The sequence below is a fragment of the Pan troglodytes genome, chromosome 16, assembly GCF_028858775.2.
Source record: "Pan troglodytes isolate AG18354 chromosome 16, NHGRI_mPanTro3-v2.0_pri, whole genome shotgun sequence".
Lineage (NCBI taxonomy): Eukaryota > Metazoa > Chordata > Mammalia > Primates > Hominidae > Pan > Pan troglodytes.
Genome location: NC_072414.2, coordinates 61,601,847 through 61,624,098, shown reverse-complemented (window position 1 = coordinate 61,624,098; position 22,252 = coordinate 61,601,847). Strand labels below are relative to the sequence as shown.

The 22,252-nt window shown below is 46.1% G+C and overlaps 2 long non-coding RNA genes across 21 annotated transcripts in view; both read right to left on the bottom strand.

The window, feature by feature from the left end:
* The window catches only part of LOC104002363 (uncharacterized), a 249,704-nt gene that overhangs the window by 90,085 nt on the left and 137,367 nt on the right, over positions 1–22,252 (bottom strand). The window lies entirely within an intron of this gene.
* Positions 1,708–13,624, bottom strand: LOC104002362 (uncharacterized). The gene is made up of 3 exons (XR_001710056.3): positions 10,793–13,624; positions 7,712–7,832; positions 1,708–7,616 (listed from the first exon to the last, which is right to left on the bottom strand). It is a non-coding gene; the product is annotated as an uncharacterized LOC104002362 (long non-coding RNA).

Below are 22,252 nucleotides of genomic sequence, written 5' to 3'. Positions count from 1 at the left end.
TCACAACTGCTTCAAAGACAATAAAATACCTAGGAATCCAACTTACAAGGGATTTGAAGGACCTCTTCAAGGAGAACTACAAACCACTGCTCAATGAAATAAAAGAGGATACAAACAAATGGAAGAACATTCCATGCTCACGGGTAGGAAGAATCAATATCGTGAAAATGGCCATACTGCCCAAGGTAATTTATAGATTCAATGCCATCCCCATCAAGCTACCAATGACTTTCTTCACAGAACTGGAAAAAACTACTTTAAAGTTCAAATGGATCCAAAAAAGAGCCCACATAGCCAAGTCAATCATAAGCCAAAAGAACAAAGCTGGAGGCATCACGATACCTGACTTCAAACTATATTACAAGGCTACAGTAACCAAAACAGCATGCTACTGGTACCAAAACAGAGATATAGACCAATGGAACAACAGAACAGAGCCCTCAGAAATAATGCCACATATCTACAACTATCTGATCTTTGACAAACCTGACAAAAAGAAGAAATGGGGAAAGGATTCCCTATTTAATAAATGGTGCTGGGAAACTAACTATATGCAGAAAGCTGAAAGTGGATCCCTTCCTTACACCTTATACAAAAATTAATTCAAGATGGATTAAAGACTTAAATGTTAGACCTAAAACCATAAAAACCCTAGAAGAAAACCTAGGCAATACCATTCAGGACATAGGCATGGGCAAGGACTTCATGTCTAAAACACAAAAAGCAATGGCAACAAAAGCTAAAATTGACAAATGGGATCTAATTAAACTAAAGAGCTTCTGCAGAGCAAAAGAAACTACCATCAGAGTGAACAGGCAACCTTCAGAATGGGAGAAAATTTTTGCAATCTACTCATCTGACAAAGGGCTAATATCCAGAATCTACAATGAACTCAAACAAATTTACAAGAAAAAAACAAACAACCCCATCAACAAGTGGGCAAAGGATATGAACAGACACTTCTCAAAAGGAGACATTTATGCAGCCAAAAGACACATGAAAAAAATGCTCTTCATCACTGGCCATCAGAGAAATGAAAATCAAAACCACAATGAAATACCATCTCACACCAGTTAGAATGGCGATCATTAAAAAGTCAGGAAACAACAGGTGCTGGAGAGGATGTGGAGAAATTGGAACACTTTTACACTGTTGGTGGGACTGTAAACTAGTTCAACCATTGTGGAAGTCAGTGTGGCAATTCCTCAGGGATCTGGAACTAGAAATACCATCTGACCCAGCCATCCCATTACTGGGTATATACCCAAAGGATTATAAATCATGCTGCTATAAAGACACATGCACACATATGTTTATTGCGGCACTATTCACAATAACAAAGACTTGGAACCAACCCAAATGTCCAACAATGATAGACTGGATTAAGAAAATGTGGCACATATACAGCATGGAATACTATGCAGCCATAAAAAAGGATGAGTTCGTGTCCTTTGTAGGGACATGGATGAAGCTGGAAACCATCATTCCAAGCAAACTATCGCAGGGACAAAAAAACAAATACTGCATGTTCTCACTCATAGGTGGGAATTGAATAATGAGAACACATGGACACAGGAAGGGGAACATCACACACCGGGGCCTGCTGTGGGGTAGGGGGAGGGGTTAGGGACAGCATTAGGAGATATACCTAATGTTAAATGACGAGTTAAGGGGTGCAGCACACCAACATGGCACATGTATACATATGTAACGAACCTGCACGTTGTGCACATGTACCCTAAAACTTAAAGTATAATTTTAAAAAAAAGAAAGAAAGTTTAAATATTTTGTTAAAATTTATCAAAACTGATGTGCCAATTAGCAACTGAGCATCAGTCCAGTCCTGTGCCACGCACATTGCAAGGTTCAAATGAAGCCTAAGATGTTCTTAATGGCCTAAGTGGGAAGACAAGATGTTACAGGAAACAGCAGAGAACAATGTTTGACAGTTTTAAATCAAATATAAAGAAACTTGGCTCCACCACTATGTGACATTGAGCAACAGTTTTAATCTTATTGCAGCTTCATTGCCTTATCTGAAAAATGGGAACAGTGATACTAACTCCCTACAGAATTACTATGAGAATTGCATAAGGCAATCACTGTTCAGCTCAGTGCCAGCTGAACAAGCTCTCAGTAAGTGCTGGTTCGTATCCTTGTTGTGGTCGTCAGGAGGTTGGGAAATAATATTTATTAGAGAGCTCCTCCTTTGTATCTATGGCCATTCAAGACACCTTCAAATCCTCAATTAAATTCGTCCTTTGTCATTTGCCTCATTTTCTAGAAGACAAAGCTGAAGTTTGGGGACTCGTCACACAATTATTCACTAGCAAAGTGAAAGCTAGGACTATTTGATATCGAGACAGATAAGACCAGCTCAAATCAAACAAACAGGTATGTTTTTAGCATTGTTAGGACCCTAAGATCTCTAGGATGTTCTGGAGCAGGCTGTACAGTAGGAGGTTCTGCAATGATGGAAATGCCTGCATCCACATTGGCCAACACAGTAGAGCACTTGAAATGTGGCTAGTGTGCCTGAGAAACTGAATTTTTAATTTTAGGTAATTTTAGTTAATTTAAATTTAAATAGCCACACGTAGCTAGGGGCTGACATATTGGACAGTACAGGGCTAGACTTCGGTTGGCACCCGGTTTAACCTTGCATCCGAGTCCCTCCCCATCAGTTCCAATGTCTCATTAGTGGTAACTCACTTGCCCGGGTCCCCTGGCCCTGTACTCCCAACTGGCATCCCATGTCAGTCTGTGTCTCCCTCCCCTTTTGCTTTGGTGACACTTTCTGCCCACCTCACCCAGCTCCTCCTAGGTCTGGCCCTCGGCTCCCCTCTGTTTGACCCTGTGCTCTGGCTTCCTATTGCATCTGCTGAAAACTCCCCACACCAGGGCCAGGGCTCCTGGCTTCTTCACCCTTATCTCAATACCCACCCTCCTACCAAGAATAATCTACCAGGCACAGGTCCTGATGCCCCGGAGGTGTGTGTTTGGGTTGGGGGTGGGGTGGAGTGGCAAGAAAGGAACAATATGTTCCAAACTGACACAAGCAAGACATTCCAGGGTATTTACTTCTTTCCATATGAGAAATACAAAGAGAATAAGTGAAGGCCCTGCTTCAAGGAGCTTCCATAGTCAGTGGGGAGCATGAGGCAAACTAAAAATGCAAGAAAGCAATGACCTTGCAGCACAACATGAAGACACATCACAGCTACTCAGGCCAAGTGCGCATTCAAACCAGAAGTGCTCTGGGCTTCAGAGGAGAGAGGTCTCTCTGGGCTGGATTCATCAGGCTGCTCCTGGGAGAAGGCAGAGGGGTCCCCTCCCAATTCAGGCTCTGTCTCTCTCCACCCTGCTCTGGCTGGGAGGCTGACCTATAAGGGCCGTGCAAGGGTCTTCTTGTCCTCCCTCTCTGAGTTGGGTTTGGCCAAAGTTGATGGGCAACAGGGGATGCACAGCAAGAGGAAAGAGTAGGGTTTCCACTCCTCTGGCTTCCTCTCTGCTGAGCTGAGGGTTACCAATTACCAGTTTCCTCCAGCGAAGGCCATGACTCCCACCAGGCAGTCCTCACTTATGGCTGTGGGCCTTCTGTGGTTTCCCTCCCTCGCCTCACCTCTTCCAGCCTTGGGACAGTAGCAGCTCCCCACTGTAGTCGTCCCAGGGTTCTACAACATCTCATGTTGCTCTTGCTGTGCCCTGGCCATTCCCTTATAAAGCATCCCTCCTTAACTCTCTTCAAACCCCTTTCTGATGTATCAGCTGTTTCTTGCCAGGACCCTGATTGATACAGGGTCTATGCCAGGTCTTAAAGGATGAGCAGGATTGATACAGGCAGAGGAGCAGAGAAAACCTGAAAAGCAGGCACAAGGCTGCAGGAGCAGTGGCAGAAGACAGAAGCCTTGCTCAGGAGGGCCAGCACAGTGGGGCTGGGGAGGGGCTTTGTTAGGTGGGGATCTGGGCTGAAGCTGGGGCCAGGCTGTGGAGGCCTTGATCACCCAGTTGATCATTGTGAAAGGGGGGAACTAAGGAACCCATGTCAAGCTGGGATGGTGCACTGTTTCAGGGCCATGGGTTACTAGGAGCCCTTGACAGTTTAAAGCTTCTATGGTACTAGCTGTGGTTATCATGCAGGCAACTGATTTTTAAATCTACGTGACACCATTGGAGTATAAATAAAAACTGCACTTGAATAGAATTCCACTCTGGCTTCCATGACAATCAAATGAGAATATCATTAATATTCAAGTACATCTCTTCTGTAGCCAATGGCCTACAGAGAACTATTAATAAATACATACTCTGTCTGTTAGACAGGAACTTTCAAATCCCACCTCTTAGTACCCTATTGGCTAAGCAAATACAAGGACATACTACATATACTTAAGTGTAGACACACTGTACTTGTCAGTTTTCCCCCTGCATAATTCAGATCTTCTCAATTTTGGGAAGAAGCAGTTTCTAATACATATTTTACACCAGATGCCATTTGAACAGAGTACGGCATGCCTGAAATGTGATATGCAATGAGATTGGGACTATTCCTTGGCAATACTTGATGACTCCTAGGAAAGCATATTGACCTCTACTGCCTTTATAGCCAAGAGAATGTGGGTGCTTGGCTGGCATTTGCAAAGTCAGAGCTGTCAGAGCGGCTGTTGCTCCCTTAGCTAAAGCAATGCAGAATTCTTTAATAGAATTATGCATTTATACATATAGAACTATGCTAATATCTTAAAAGATAGGTGAAAAAATCTGACTATATTTTCCAAATTAAAAAAAAGAGAGACTGCTTTGGCTAAAATTTTGCCAAGATACCATAATAATGAAAAGATTTTTGCATCATCTACATCATCTGCCTCCACCTGTTGATTTGCTGAGTATCAGGACGGCAGTACTTTGAGCTTCAGCAGATTTTTTTTTAAAGAAGGATTTTATATATTCCTTACCTTTTTTTCATGGATAATTGATAACGTTGATTACCTAAATAGGCCTAAGATTTCAGGGTTAAATACAACTGCTGATTTGATTGCATTTTTTTCCACCATCCTAATTAATTCATGTGGATGAAAAGTCCGCTGTGAAGAACGCACAGGAGGTGAAAACGAAAGATTCCAGGGATCCATTGGAAGCACTACCAATTAACTTACTGTTCTGTGAAAATCATTAACACGTGAAACTGACAAAATTAAAGCATCCATACATTTGCCAAGGGAGTATACAATGACACGGCATGTCTCCAAGTTTTTCCGTAGAATGTTATCTGTTAATTTTATTTTTGACAATTCCTGCCCCTGTATCTTCAGCAAAACGTTTTTTCTCCAAATTAGAACCAATTAAAAACTATTTAAGGAACACTCTGTGACAACAACGTTTTAACAGAATTAACACCACTCGCTGCAGAAACAAGGCAGCAGAAGTTGCAAAACTTATCGGTGATTTTGCTAATGCCAAATCACAACGGAGACATTTTAAGTTTGCTTCTAATTTTCAAATTTGTCTGTGTTGCCTGCATAGTTTTTGGTGCTGACATGTTTTAGAGTATAAGTTTTGAAGTTTGTTTAAATAGTTTTTTGTGTGTTATATCATGAAAGAATGATATTTGGTAATGAATACGGTTTTCTATTTTATTGTGTACGGGAAGGCACTACATAAAGGTTGAACCCATTATCGTGGAGTACACCACTGTACCAAGAAGAATCTAAGATAGTTACACTGTATTTGTGCGGTGAATAGCAACACTAAGGAATTACAGTTCTTCTGAAGGGCAAAGGGGAGAAACAAAATGTTCCATCTTTGCTATGCACTGTGCCATGCATTTTACTACATTCATTGTTTATTTTCATCTTTCCAACAACTCTGAAAGGCAAGAATGTGCCTTTTTTTTTTGAAATGGAGTCTCCCTCTGTTGCCAAGGCTGGAGTGCAATGGTGCGATCTTAGCTCACTGCAACCTCCGCCTCCTGGGTTCAAGAAATTCTCCTGCCTCAGCCTCCCGAGTAGCTGGGATTACAGGTGCGCACCACCATGCCTGGTTAATTTTTGTATTTTTAGTAGTAGAGACGGGGTTTCACCATGTTGGTCAGGCTGGTCTAAAACTCCTGACCTTATGATCCACCTGCCTCAGCCTCCCAAAGTGCGGGGATTACAGGCGTGAGCCACTGCGCTCAGCCAAGAATGTGCCTTTTTACAGGTGAAGGGACTTTAATTTGGGAGATTAAGTAACTTGCTTAAGGTCAAATGACATGGAAAGATTCTGATCCAGGTCTATCTGCCTCTAAAACCCTCATAAGAACAAAGAAGGCTCCCATGAACCCAAGACTGTAAGATGTTGTCTGCCTGCCTTAATGACTGGCTGGAATGGTGGAGCTGGGGGTCACAAGGCAAGCTTAGGCTTCTGACGTGATCTGAAGGCAAATTTAGCATCAGTACAATCCCTTGGCACTGCTCCAAGAGCTGCCCCATTTGAGCTGAGGGCACTCACAACATTACCTCTATAATTAGGCCTGCCAGATAGGTGTTCAAAGGGCCACCTGGGGAAGGGCAAAGACTTAAATGTGAGTCTCAGCTCTGCCATTTATAGCCCTTGGGCTAGGCACTTAAACCTGCTGCACCTGAGAAGCACATTTAGGAAAAAAAAAAGTGGGTGATGGGGGCGGGAAATAATCTATCAAACATTAAAAGGCTGTCTGGAGGAATCACTTAAATGACTTGCGGAAAAAAATCTTTGGAAAGTAGCATATATGCAGGTTCTTCTGCAGGCTATGAGCCTGCAGTGAAGGGGCACTGGCCCAGGTTCAGGATGCTGCCTTAGGTCTTTGTTGCTCAAAGTGTGGCCCACAGACCAGCAGCATCGGTATCACCTGGGAACTCATCAGAAATTGAGGCTATTGGGCCTTAGCCCAGACCTCTGATTCAGAATCTGCATTTTGACAAGATTCAAGTGTACACATTCAGTTGGAAAAGCACTGCCATAGGCCTCTCAGTCTGGCTTTCCAGGTCTCAACCTCCAGGGCATTTAAATAAGAAGGTTAGCTTCATTCACTTCTCAATTATTCTTATTACAAAAATAGAATTGAAAAGGCTCTTGAAGACATCCAATCCAGGAATGGTGAATACCTGCAAGGGTGCAGCCATCCTTCCCAGAGACTAGAGCAGACATTGCTAATCAATCAGGAAACTCTTCCACGGTGCTCAAGAGCAGCTGCACCAACCCCTCCACAATGCAGTCCAGAAAGCCTGATCGCTCTTTCATAATTACCATGGGTATGAAACCTATTTACCACCCCTGACCCCCGCTACGTGGCCTAATCCCTTCTTTATTCATAGGTCGACTTTATCTCCAGTTTAAGCCCATTTTCCCAACATGCTATCCAATTTAACATTCACCCCTTCAAAAGTGTTCAACAAATTATATGGTTACACTGCTTAAACAGAAACTGAGTGTTTCCAAAATTAAATGACATACCCAAAGATGGAGAATCCTATTCCTCTGGCTCAACTCTCATCTTCATGTCACCTCTCTGTTCCACCACCCACTTCAACATTTTAGACCAAGGGAGGGAAGACTTTAAACCTCACAAAGAAGTTTAGAACATTACCCTGGTGCTCCTGAAATCCAAGGTAGAAAGACAACGGAAGTTTTTAAAAATCCTCTGAGACCTCGAACCCCACTCCCCTGTCCCCTGGCCACCCAGCCTTGTCACCTGCTTGGAGCTGGAGCTGGCATCTTCATGACCAGGAAACGGTGGCATGCTGAACCTGCCTCCCCCAGGCTCTTCATTCAGTGTCCCAGCCGCCTGCCTCAAATGCTACATGCAAAGCACTCTGAAATAGGGTGATATTCTCAATTTAATTTTTGTTCACATGTAATAGGAGATCGATACCCTCACTAAGCTGCTGTGCCCATCAGCCAGTGGGAAGCAGCCTATGTTTTTGGAAGGCAAATCGTTAAGAACTAGAATACGGTATAGGCATGTATACCGGCTGCATCCAATTTCAAGTGAAAATTAATGGCAAATTCTTGTAACCACATTAAGAGCCATTGTCGTTCATTTGAAATCAGTTAAACATGAAAACAATATGAAAACCTTCTTGAGTTCATGGAACATAAATATTTGTCTGTATTTTTTGCCAGTGCCCCAGAGAGACCAGGAGATGCTGGCAGATCAGTGTTCTAAAAACATGCTCACGAAGGGGGAAAAATAAGGAACCTGACTCTTGTTGGGTTGAACTACTTGTCAACTTTTCCATTTCCTCAGTCAAAAGATAATTAAACAGTAAGCAGATGTCAGAATCTAATTGATGCAAGGAAAGATTGCTCAATGTCTTATGGTGCTTTGTCATTGTTACGTACTCTCTGCAAATAGCCCCTTGGCTGGTACAAGTAGCAGAAAGTCAACCAGTTAGCTTCTCTTCCCATGGAGGCAGACGCTCTCCCAACAAACATACCTGTGTTCAGTCACTCTGGGTGTCAAGAAGCACATAAGAAAGTTCCTGGGACAATGTCTTAGGCATATTAGAACAGAGAGAAGCTGTGGCTTTTCAGAAGAGTGGGGAGAGGGGAAAAGGAGAAAGAGAGAGATAGAGAGGATGGGGGAGATGGAGGTGAAGAAGGGAAAGGTTGAGAGATGAGAGAGAAAAAGAATAGGAAAAGACTCAGAAAAAGGAACGGTTGGCAGAGGGAGAGAGTCCCAATATGGTAAAATCAAAACGGCATGGTCTTCAGAGTCAAGCCTACTGCTTGGTCATCCCTTTCCAGCTGTGGGAACTTAGACCATGTATTTGACTTCCCTGAGTGCATTCTTTCCACTGACCATTGGATATCATATTCCCTGCCCGGGCCTTCCCATGGCTTGATCTGAGATGTAAGGAGTCATAAGCATCAGAGTCTGAACATTGCAAAAACCTGCACAACTGCTTCAATTATTAAAAAAAAGAGTAGAAGGAAATCGGGTGAAAGAGAATTAAAACAAAGTTGGGTGCCAGGCACAGTGGCTCACATCTGTAATCCCAACACTTTGGGAGACTGAGGTGGGCGGATCACCTGAGGTCAGGAGTTGGAGACCAGCCTGGCCAACATGGTGAAACCCTGTCTCTACTAAAATTAGCCGGGAGTGGTCATGGGCGCCTGTAATCCCAGCTACTCAGGAGGCTGAGGCAGGAGAACCACTTGAACCCGGGAGGTAGAGGTTGCAGTGAGCCGAGATTGCGCCACTGCACTCCAGCCCAAGCAACAGAGTGAGACTCCATCTCAAAAAGTAATAATAATAATAAATACAGTGGGGCGTGGGAGAGCTGTCTCTCTGTTATGGTCCCTTATGGGGAACCCACAGCAGCGCTGCTTGGAGTTCAGTGTGACTCAGAGATGAGTGAAAGAGCTCTTTCAGATTCTACTGTAGATTGCTCCCCTTAAAACACACACACTCTCTCTGTCTCTCTCTCTCTCTCTCTCTCTCTCTGCTCTCTGTGGGAGAGCATTCAAATGGTGTCCAGGAACCGAGGTGGACAACAGACTTGAAAAACAACTGCCAGCTGGGCACAGTGGCTCACGCCTGTAATCTCAGCACTTTGGGAGGCTGAGGCGGGTGGATCACCTGAGGTCAGAAGTTTGAGACCAGCCCTAGCAACATAGTGAGACCTCGTCTCTACAAAAAAAAAAAAAAAAAAAAAAAAAAAAATTTTAAAGATATTAGCAAGGTATGGTGGTACGTGCCTGTAATCCCAGCCGCTTGAGAGGTTAAATGGGAGGATTGCTTGAGCCTGGGAGGTCAAGGCTGCAGTGAGCTGTGATTGCACCACTGCATTCCAGCCTAGGAAATAGAGTGAGATGCTGTCTCAAAAAAAAAAAAAAGAAAGAAAAAAAAGAAAACAAACAAACAAACAACTGCCGTGCTATGTCCATAATGTCAATCCACATACCACTGGGTAAAATCATCGTCCATGGCTTCCCCCTTCAGGATGCACCTCTTCCGTGGAGGGCTGTCAGCCACCACTTGCAAACAGACTCCCATCAGGCCATCTCACCAGTTACCAAACAGCCAGCATGGCCAGTAAGACTAAAACTCAGATTCTTATTGTATAACTTATTAGATGCTCTGTTCCAAAGAAACAATTGACTAATGAACTGGGGGGTTCACACTTCCTCCCGTCTCATCTCTGACACTACCTTACTGTGTGGTCTCAGATCAGCACGAACACCCTCTGGGCTTCCACTTTCCTATATGGGAAATGATGTGGAACAGCTTGAATCTAAGAATCTTTCTACTTGTGACATTCAAAGTCTTCACAATTTACCCATCTGATATCTAAGGTAAAAGCTAGAATCCCCTTCCTTTTTACATCCCTCCAGATTCCTTTCCACACTCCTTCACTCCTCTGCCCACACACGAAGGCTGACCTGCAGAGACCTTTTTTTTTTTTTTTTGAGTTGGAGTCTCGCTGTCACCCAGGCTGGAGTACAATGGTGTGATCTTGGCTCACTGCAACCTCTGCCTCTCAGGTTCAAGCAATTCTCCTATCTCAGCTTCCCGAGTAGCTGGGACTACAGGCACCTGCCACCACGCCTGGCTAATTTTTGTATTTTTACGAGAGACGGGGTTTCACCATATTGGCCAGGCTAGTCTCAAACTCCTGACCTTGTGATCCGCCCGCCTCGGCCTCCCAAAGTGCTGGGATTACAGGCATGAGCCACCACACCCGGCCCCTGCAGAGACTTTCTAAGGGGCTCCCTTGCGCTCTGGCTTCCAATTGGTCTCAATTAAGGGGTGCTCATTCTCCTGACTCACCGGAGAGCTCTCCCCAAGCTGACTCCATCTCTGTGGAAGGTCACAGCCCTGTGGTCTTCTCTGCAGGCCTTCCTCCTTCCAGGTTTTGTTAACAGTTTCCTCCCCTCGCTTCTTCAGGCCTAGAAGTGGTAATAGCTCTCCTGCTACTGGGAGTACCTGTTGGTGGTAATAGCCCTGGGTACTGTCCCTTGTGGTTCTCCCACTCCCTGCCCACACCTAGGTAAGTAGTCACAAGAGGGCCTCTGTGTGGTAACATGGAATCAGGGGGCAAATGAAAGGAGGGATCAAGGAAGACATCCAAGGAGAGGAGGTCTTTGCAAGGTTGGCCTCAAACCTGTTTGGAAGAACAGGAAGAAGTTTATAGAGGCAACAAAGGGGGATAGCATTTTAACCAAGAGAATGGTGTGGATGTAGCCAGGAGGCCAGGCATTCTGGGAAAGGAGAGTAGACTTGACTGTCTGGAGGGAAGACCTTGGGTAGAGAAGGAATGAGGGGCATGGTTGGAAAAGCAAATGAAGGCCAGATGGTCGCAACCTCGAATGTGAGATGAAAGCCTGGGACTTCACTCTACAGGCAATGGAAGACTCTGGATGGTTCTTGAGCAACGGAATGGCCCAATCACACTGAGCTATTTTAGGAATTTAAGTTAAGCTGGTGGTGGAGAGCAGACTGTAGTGTTACCAACTGGGTAGCCCTACGCAAAGGGAGCAAAGGAGGATGCCAAAAGTGACTCACTCACCCGCCATTGCTCCTGAGCAGTGGGGCAGAGGCGGTACAGACGTTCCCCCACCAAGCAACTCTCATGCTTATGCCAGCCTCAAAAGAGCAGAGCGGGAAGTGCATGGCATCCTGAAGATGTAAGGGAAAACACATTCTTGGAAGAGATCTCCTCTCAAAGCCATCCACCCACAGCCCCCAGAATAAGGGGTAGGCAATCTGTTTCTCCTGGCATCTGATTCAAAATGCTCCCGAGGCCAAGAGGACCTAAAAGAATTCCTCTGCTCGTGTGTGTGAGAACAGCCCAACAGGGGACCATCTGTCTCAGAACAAGCCCCCCAATGTGGAGGCAGAAACAGTAGCCCCCAAAGGGGTGCTATTTCAGTTTTCAGGAAAGCATTCTGCAAATGTTCCCAGCCATTAACTGGAGATCTCTCTATAGCACTCTGTTAGTTCTCTGCTAAATAGAAACCAAGTGGGGGCCACTGTCCCTAACATCTCAGTGTGGACATGTTTAGGGTGGGAAGATTCTGAGGGCTCTGATCATCTGAGATAGTACAGACCCAGCAAGCAACAGAAAGCTGAAAGGGATGCAGATTCAGGAGGCAGAGACTTCACAAACTACCTGCGAAAAATTCTGCTCAGGATTGACCCTATATCTCCTCCTTGAAGCGAGTGCTGTTAGTTCTAGATGGGCCCAGGAAGGGACCCTTCTTCCCCAGGGGGGGCTCCATGGCCCACTCTAAGGTCCACTTCCCTGACCGTGCCCTAGTGATGTGGAGTTTCTATAGTATTTCAAGGGAGGCACGATGGTTGTTTGGACTAGGGAGGAAGCAGTTAGAGAGCCCGTTTGAAGAAAGCTCTGCAAGACTCAAATATTTAGGGATCTAGTAGATGAGACAGAGCTAGCAAAGGAGGGTGGGGATCGGTGAGCTGGAAGGGAAACCAGAAAGCGACTGTCACAAAGCCGAGAGAAGGAAGTGGTCAGAGGCATTGAATGCTCTTGGAGGGTGAGTATAATGACAACAATTATAGAGGTCATTGATGATTTTGAAAACAGCAGTTTTGGTGGAGTGGAGGAAATAGAAGACCTACTTCAGCACCTCTCCTAACCTCTGGGGTAGATATAGTTATCCTCATTTCACAGATAAAGAAGCTGAAGCTGAGAGAGATGATCTGACATGCCCTGCTGCCTGTAATCACAGGACCATCGATAGTGAAGCTGACGGTGATGTTGATGATGGTGACGATAATGGTGACGGTGACAGTGACGGTGGTGATGGTGATTGTGATGGTGATGGTGACTGTGATAGTGATTGTGATGTTAATGGTGATGGTGATGTTGGTAATGTTGATGGTGAGGTTGAGGATGATAGTGACATTGGCAGCTGTTCAGATAAATTTTCTGTTCAGTCAGAAATTGATCATGATTATAAAGTAAAAATTACCTGGTCTGTAAAATCAGACAGATCCAAAGCTATATCCAAGCCAGTCAGCAACACATAAGCTTTACAACCTTTGAGCCTCAGTTTCTCTAGCTGTGAAATGGAGATGCTATTGCCTGCTTCAGAGGACAGCTGGGAGAATGACATGCATGGGGAAGCACCGGGTTCCTAGTAGGCCCTCAATAAATGTTTGTGTAGTGCATTTGTCTCCAGGGCAAAGTTAGGGAGTGCAGTGAGCATCAATGGATGAGTCTTATCTTCCCTAACTGTTCTAGCCCTCCCCACCCTAACTCTACTCCCCAACCTGAGTGAACTCCAACCCTAAGAGAAGTCATGGGCATCTTGGTGACTGCCTGCTCCCCAGGATCCCTACTTCATGCCCACACATTGCTCTGGCAATGGTGCCCTGCTGGGATCCCCACCACCCTCTTGTCTGTCTTCCTGGTTGATGCATGCCCAAGATACTCTAAAAGGAAGAGGGATGGGATAAGCACTAATACTTACCAAGTACTACTATGTGTCCAGCTTTCTGCTGGTATTCAACTGGGAGAGAGGTGGTGTAGGCTTTTAAGAGCTTGGGCTTTGGAATCAGACATGTCTGGAATTAAGTACTTTCCCTCCTTAAGTTGTTATTCAAATATCACCTTCTTCAAGAGGCCTACCCTGACCATCCTATTTATACTGCACCCTCACCCACCCACCCTGCACCCACAACACCTTCCCAGTCACACTAAATCTGTTCCACTTTTTTTTTTTAGAGACGGAGTCTCACTCTGTTGCCCAGGCTGGAGTGCAATGGCGTGATCTCAGCTCACTGCAACCTCCGGCTCCAGGGTTCAAGAGATTCTTGTGCCTCAGCCTCCGGAGTAGCTAGGATTACAGGCACCTGCCATCACGCCCGGCTAATTTTTATATTTTTAGTAGAGACAGGGTTTCACCATGTTGGCCAGGCTGGTCTTGAACTCTTGACCTCAGGTGATGCACCTGCTTAGGCCTCCCAAAGTGCTGGAATTACAGGCGTGAACCACCGCACCTGGCCCTCTTCCACTTTTTTTTTTAAAATCCCTTTCTAACTTGCTACATGTTTTTCTTATGTCTTATGTTTGCCTGGCTTTTTTCCACTGGATTGTAAACTCCAAAGGGTAGAAATTATTACTTGTTTTGTTCACTGGTGCATCACAACAGTTAAAATAGGGATGACACCTGGGAAGTGCTCACTAAACATTCACAGAATGGATGAAGCAACAGCTCTATCCTTAGCAACACACACATAAAAAGTAGTTCACCTATAATTGAATTTGAACCAGATCTGTCTGGCTTCAAAAATCAGGGCCATTTTTACACCAATAAATTTCAAGTTTCTCCCTGGTCATAGCCCCCTACTTATTCCCACCCCTAATCTCTAGAATATTTTCATCTTGAAGTCTCACTCTTAGATCAATCCATTCAAGTATTACAGGGCTCGGTTGCTATTTGAGGAAGACTGAATGTTTCCTGGATTCAAGAGAAGCTCACTTCCAGTTCAGGCACCATGCACGATAAGAGGAACCCGTGCTCTGTGATAAACCAAAGAGAATAGCTCCATCCACCCCAGCTTGCCTTATGGGAAGCAATTTCCATTTTAAATGCTCCCCAGTCAAGTCAACTCCAGGTCCAAGGGGCAGGAAGCCCAAGGTCTAGTCCGTGTTTGCTCCAAGGGGTCCACCTACTGGGAAAATGCAGGTAAGTCAAACAAACCTGTTTGTCTTCCCAGTACAGCAAACAGGAAACAGGGCTTATTCTTCTGCAAGGCCTCCCTGCTGGACCCGTGAGGCATGATTAAAATAATGGGAAGGCAAATATTTTCCTGGAGAAAATGATAAAACTGGAGGCAGGGAAAGCAAACAGTGGCTTTCAAAAGGGCAGCTGGCATGGAGCTGCCCCAGGAGGAGTTAGGGAAGATTCCAGAAGGGGGGAAGCATGTGGTCATGAGCTCCTGGCTTGGAGGAATGTGAGGGCTTTGCTCAAAGCCCCAAGCACTTCAGGCTCAGGGGGAAGCTATGTTATTCACTCTTCTTACCATTAGAATTATAGTTGTTTTTGAGGTGGAGAGAATTCAGGCAACAAGGTATAGAACAGGACAGAGCTCAAGCTAAAAGCCAGGTGTGCTTGGGCTTGAATTCTATTACTCATTCATTGATTGATTCATTCACTCATTCATTCATGCAGTCAGCCAGCCCCTTCAGACATATATATTGAGCACCTATTGTGCAAGGCTTTGGCTGGTGCTATGTGGTCTTGAGCAAGTCCTTTATCCATTCTGAGCCTCAATGCTCTCATCTGCAAAATGGGGCCGCCACAGGATTGTTGGGAAGATAAAAAGTAATGTTCAAAAAAGCACTTAGCACAGCGTCTGGCCCATAACTGACTTTCAGATACAGTCACCTTGGGAACTTCCTCCAGCTGACCAGTCCCTCCCTCCTCTTTCTCCACACTCCAGCCGGGTGTCCTCATTGTCCCACTACCTATGGCCCATCATTCAGTCTGGCCTCTTGGCCTTTTTGTGCTGTTCCCTCCACTTCAGATGCCCTTCCCACTAAGCAATTTCCACTCAGGGATCCCACAAGGACTCTAAATCAAGCAAGTTCCTGATCAGCCTCTTTACCCTCTTGTCCCTCCAAACCTAGTCCTCCTGTGCATCCCCCACTCCTGCCTTTCCAGAGACCTGGGAGGCCTCCAAGGAGACTCCTTCCCACTCAGCCAGTGCGGCACCCATCAGCAAGTCATTCTGCTCAGTCATTCTGCAGTGCCCGGCATGGCTGACTCACTCAGGGCTCTAGTTGAGCACAAACTTTTCTTTCCCTTCTTGACGTCCTATCCCCCACTGAGACCTTAAAGCTCTATTTAAGCACTTGTTCCACCAGGAAGCCCCCCTGACTCCCTCAGTCTGGATTATCTGTGTTCCTTGTGTGGTTTTCCCCAGAGCACCTGAGCTTCACTTGGCCAACACATCACTCCATGCTATTCTGAAGAGCTCCTCCAGGCCTAGGAACATGGTTCATTTATCTCTGCATCCTCGCGGTCTCGTCAAGTCTTCTTGGCACCTGGAGGACTCAAGAAAAGCTTGAACTGCATGGCTCAAATCTAGGTCCTAGAGGTGGGGGCTCTGATGACATAAGACTCACTCTGTCGTCTGGGGTGAGGATGGAGGAAAAGGGGTGTTCAAAGACAGCTTCCAGGAAAAGGAAATGCACAGACTTGGAAGGGGAGACAAAGTTAGCAGAGAGAGAGGGTGGAGGGGGTCCCAGGCTGAGGGAAAGGCACATACAAAGGCCTGCCAGAGGCTTTGGGGGCCCTGAGAAGGCCTGGGTGACTGGCTAAGAGACCTTCAGAGGTCTCTTAGCACCTTTTCCTACAGATGGAAAGGCTCTGAGGGTCCTGGGCTGGGGCGAGGCATGAGCACACTGTATTTTGGGAAGACCCATAGAGTGCTGTGTGGATCAACAATCAAGAGAGGTCACACAATCAGTTAGATGGCCAATGCCAGGCTCAACAGGAGAGCTGCTGGTGGCCTGGAGAGAATCAGATAGAAGGATGCCAGGACAGGTGGGGTGGGATCAACACCACGTGGTGATAGATCATGTGTGAGAGACAAGGGAGAGAGGGGTCAGGATGGCCCTGCGAACTAAGGAATTCTTTCCTCAAAGGCCCACGGGCCTCCAGCTGACCCCTGCATGATGACTCCTCCCTCCTCCAGACCAAGACAGGGGTTCCGCCACCAACAGCTGACCAGCCAGGCCCTGCTCTCCTATTCCAAGAACAGAGGTCTCTCTCTGAGGACTCAAAACTGTCAGAAAGTTGCTCCTTTGACTGTATTGAAAGTGAATCTCCTCTACTTCCACCTTTCTGTCCTAGCTCTGCCCTGAGAATAGGGAAAAATTAAAGGTGGAGAGGCAGCTGGGGAGAGAGATAGCACTTACTGAGTACTTACTATGTGCCAGGCATGGTAACAGGCACTTTATCAGCAAGTTGCCATTCTCCTGTGCAATAATCTATGAGGTGACATATTTATTATGCCCAATGGCTAAGGGTGGAGCAGACAGCATGGGTTCAAATGCCAGCTCTGCACTTTTTACTTTTGTGACCTTGAGCAAACAAATTAACTATTCTGAATTTCAGATTTTTTCATCTAAAAAATGGAAATATTTATTATCCCTAATTCACTGGGTTGAGATTATGGGCAAAAAGCACGGAGCACATTTTACAGTATGAATTCAATACATTAACCTGTTTTCATTGTCTCTATTTTACAAATGAGGGAACAGCACACAGTCACATGCGAGAGCTGATTCAGACCCAGGTCTCTCGGCTCCGGGGCCAGTGCTCTTTCCTTCACTCCACCATCTTGCCTGCCACCAATACTGTAAGAAGCCACTCCACGGAAGCATTCCAGATGGGGGTGCTCTGTGTAGTACAGTCAGGGAGAGTGGTGCTGACAAGAGCTGAAGCTGAGGCTGAGGAGGGCAGGATTGAGGGATTGAGAGTCTTTTTCCTCACTCAGGCAATAGCAATGCTTGTGGAATACCTGCTGTTTGCAGACCTTTGTGCCAGACCCTGTAGGCAATGCAGAGGAGGGAAAGCATGCCCTCTGCCCTCAAGGAACTGAAAATCTACTTGGAAATATGAGGCACACAAATATGAATTCATTGATGGCCAATCAATGGCTGTATAGAGAAATCAATACCTGTTGCTTTTCTTTTTGTCGTAATGTTAGCCCAAACCATGAAAACCACAGTCCTAACAAATGCCAAGGCCTGCATTTGGGATCAAAATGATTAACTGCTCCAGGAGCATCCTGGCTTGGCAACAGGCCATGTGAAAAAGACCCGGGGGTTTCAGGTAACCCCAAAGCTTCATATGAGCCCATGTAAGCACTGTGGCTGTTTCAAAAGCTAATGCGATCCTGGGGTCAGAGATGGAGGTGTAATGTTCAGGTCAGCAGAGGTAACAGGCACAGGGCTCTTTTGGAAAGCTACCAGCCCTGGGTGCTATATTTCACTGGGAAGGCAAACCAAGAATGTCACCCAAGAGGTGAGAGTTCAGGAGCCATGCCCCTTGAAGTGTCATCTAAAGAAACTGTGAACACAGGCCTGGGCAGGGAAAGGGCTTGGTTGAGTGTGGGTGTCATCCTCAAATACCTGTCATGTGTAGGTAGCCTGGCAAGGCAAGAGACCAGCGTCCAAGCTCCACAACTTACTGCGTGGGGTGACCTTAGCAGGTGACTTAACTCCCTTGAGCCCCAGTGTCCTCATTGGAAAGATGAGAAAAATCACTCTCTATGGTGTTGTGAGGATTAAATGAGATAGCAGAGTTGTATACAAAGCAGTGCTCAGGAAAGCTTCATCTCCTTCCTTCTCTAAGATATTGAAGGCCCATTTTGAAATGGAAGAACATCATCAGCTGCAAAGGAGGAGAAGGGGGATAGATACATGCCCTCTTTAGCACGGCTGAAGACGGCAGAGTCCCAGTGAAATGGCCCACCAGGGTCCAGAGATCCTAGAAGGAGGTTCTACAGAGGGGCCTCAGGGAACCAGGGTCATGAGATAAGCACCGGGGTATGCAGGCTGCCAAGGAGGAGAGGTGCACCCAGCACAGGCTGGGGTTCACTGAAGACAGCCTTTCCCTGCCTCACAGCTCCTTCCGGAGACCATTGCCCCCCTCCCACCCCTCTGCCTGCTGCCCTCAGCTCATCCCCATGACTCCATGGGAACAGACATCTCCAGGGTCCTGGTTTTGGTCCTCCCAGAAGCAGACCCTGAGACAAGGTCCTGGGTGCGTGTAGGATAACTGAGAAGTGATTCCAGAGAATGAGAATTGGAGGGACAGGAACAGAGTGAGACACGGAAGGGAGAGAAGCTAACCAAGAGTGATTAATAAGCAGGACACCACTGTGGGCAATGAAGGCTCAATCCCTCTGAGCTCCCTCTGAGAAACTGAGGGGACTGAGCTCTTGGAGCTGGGAGGCTGGGCCAGTGGTCCACCAGCTTGCATGCCCCACTGGTGAGGGTTGTCCTGGGGCATTCACACTTCTGAATTTTCAGGTCGTGCCTGCCTGCAGCCAAGCTGTGCTGGGGAAAGCCCTCAGGCAGAGAGGCAGACAGGCAGAGAGATACAGGCACCATCACCGTGTCCCGGGTACAGCCCAGACTGGAGAAGAACTCCAATGAACAAGAATGCCGTGGAGTCTCCACAAATATGCCATAGTCACCACTGACTCCACATTTTAATTTATGGCCTCTTACAGCTTCTTGCTGCACTGATGCTCATCCTCAAAACACCTGCAAGAGGCCACCAGGGCTGGTTTTCCTCTTGCTGCTCCATCTGGTCCTTCTCAGGCCAGTGTGCTGGCTCCTTCCTTCCCTTGCTCTTCAGTGCTGAGGTTCCTGGGGTCTGCTCCTGAGCCCTCTTCCTTCCTCACTCTCCTTCAGTGTCTCACAGGTCTAACTGCCTGAGAGTCTCCCAGGAAGCGTGTTAAAATACAGATTCCAAAGCCTCCCCGTAGACCAACAGAACCAGAATCCCTGGGAACGCAGCCCACAAAGGTGCCTTGCTTTTAACATGCTCCCAAGGTAGAGTAACCAGGCAAAGCGCAGGATGCCCAGTTAAATCTGAATTTCAGATAAACAAGGAGAAGCAGGGCAAGCGAGGTGTGTGCCATATGTGAGACATACTAAAAAAGTATTTGTTGTTTATCTGAAATTCAACTTGTACAGGGTCTCCTGTACTTTCATTTGCTAAACCTGCCAACTGTATGCCAAGGCTATTCTGATGTACTATAAAGTTCAAAAACTTCTTTTCTGTACGCTCCCTGAGTTACTGTTACCCACACCCCAGTTTCGATTACCAACTGCACATGGCTGACTCAGATTTCTTTCTCACCCAGACCTCTCCCCTGAATTCCACGTATCTGATGACCTACTGGACATCTCAAATTCAACATGTTCAAAACTGAGCACGTTATTCCACACCTCCCCCTATACCTGCTTTCCAACTCTGTTCTTCCTCCTTCTTTCTTTCAGTGGGTAGCGCCACCATTCACTTGCTGCACAAACCAGTATCCACAGCGGTTTTCTCTCCCATTATCACCTCCATTCTCCCTAGACAGTTACCAAATTGTATTGGCTACAGTTCCCGAAGTCCTTTGCATCCAGGTGCTAGGCTAAATAATGGCCTTCCAAATATACCCACGTCCTAACCCCTAGGACCTGTGAATGTTAACTCACATGGCAAAGAAATTTGCCAGTGTGATTAAGAACCTTGAGATGAGATTTTCCAGCTGGGCCCTGAATATCCACAACAGTCCTTATAAGAGGGATGCAGGAAGGTCAGAGTCAGATAGACGGTGATGTGATGATGGTAGCTGAGACTGGAATAATGCGGATTGAGGATGACAGAAAGGGGCCATGAGCCAAGACATGCAGGTGGCCTCTAGAAGCTGGAAAAGGCAATCTGGGAATAACGTCTACCCTAGAGCCTCCCAAAGGAACCAGCCAGACTGACACATTGGCTTTAGCCCAGTAGATTGATTTTGAACTTCTGGCCTCCAGAATTGTAAGAAAATTAAGTTGTGTTGCTTTAAGTTTAAAATTTGTTGCAGCAGCAAAAAGGAAACTGATACAATCCATCCACTTTCTCCCTTCTCATTAGCCCTACCTGGCTTCTATCCCCATCCACTACAACCTCCTCATAAGGGGGTCCTGATTCCAGCCTTGCCTCCTCTGGTGCATCCCCCATAGGTCCACCAAAGTGGTCTTTCTCCTGCTTCACACCTTTGATGGCTCCTGATCATGGAGGAAAAGTCCAGACCTATCCTCAGCTCAGATTTCAGGACTTGCTCCCTGCCCACCCCTCTCTCTTCATCTCCCTCCACTTTACATCTTCAGACTGCTGGATTTCTGAACTCACCTCATGGATTAACAAGCCTATATTCTTCTTCTTTCTGACAAGAATGCCTTTCTCCAATTTTTTTTCCTGCCAAGCTCCTACTCATACAACAAAACCCAACTCAGATATAACTTCCTCCAGAAAGCCTTTTCTGGCTCTTTTACCCCCACAATGAGTTAGTGACAGCCTGCCCTCATCTCATACCACCTTTATTCCTTGATCAAATTCCTATTGTTGACCCTACCAAATTCTGAGCTCCTTGAGGACTGGAACAGTTTCTTGTATGCTTTTGAATTTCCAGAACCAAGAAGTTACTTAATACATATTTGTTGAATTAAAGCACAGGTTTCAGCTTCAACATTCTGTGATTTTATGCTACTGTTTCTTAAGGTTTTCTCCAAATCAGCTATTCTCTATGAATGAGTAGAATGACAATTATTTTTTTCCCATCGCTGGTCCCTATTAATTCACTCAAGATAAATAAAAATTAATAAGCACTCATTTGTCATGTGGACTTAATAATCCAAAATTACATTTGTCTTGGCCCAGAGTACTAACACATCTCACAATATTTGCAATTTACTGAGAATTTGGAATCCAGTGTCTCTCTCACTTCAGTGAATTACACACACACACATGCACACACACACACATGCATACACACGTGCACATGCACACAAATACTGGCCTGGGGTCTGCAGAACTAGGGAAGCAAGACAAAGCAAAACTATGAACTGCAAGGACCCTAAGGAAGGCCCCATCCAGCCTAGGATGCTACTCGTAACAGAGTCCCCCCAGCATCCCCTGCTAAAGCCACTCTGGGAAAAGATGGTGAGGCCCATGGAAAACTGCAGCCAAAGGGACACAGATTTCTGTTTAGCTCCATTCCCAGATATTAATCCTCAAGGCCCTATTTCTTCCCAAAAAGTCTGGTCATTGAACCATAAAAGCCACATATGACAGTGGGAGGAAGTAGAGAAAGGCCTCCTCTTTGATGCTCCACCCCCACAATTATCTAACTTGCCAATGTTTTCTGGGCTGAGAGGAAGCTCCTTTTCCTCCTCTGTCTAGTGTCCTCCAGAACCTGATGTCCCCCAGTCGTGCCCCGGGCAGACAGAAGAGGGGCGCTCAGCATGGAGGCTAGTGACCTTCAGTACCCACTGTGTACGGTGGGGTTCTGTGTAACATTTGAACTAAGAATTATGCTTTTAAAAAAGCTTCAAAATCACAGGTTGGAGACCAATATCTTGAGTGTTTGATCCTAAAGCGAGAAGAAGGAAAGTTCATGAAGGTTTAGTCCACAGTTAGCGGCCAATTGTCTTCCAAATTCATTGATGGTTGAAGGAATTTCAGACAATTCTACAGAGTGGTGAGG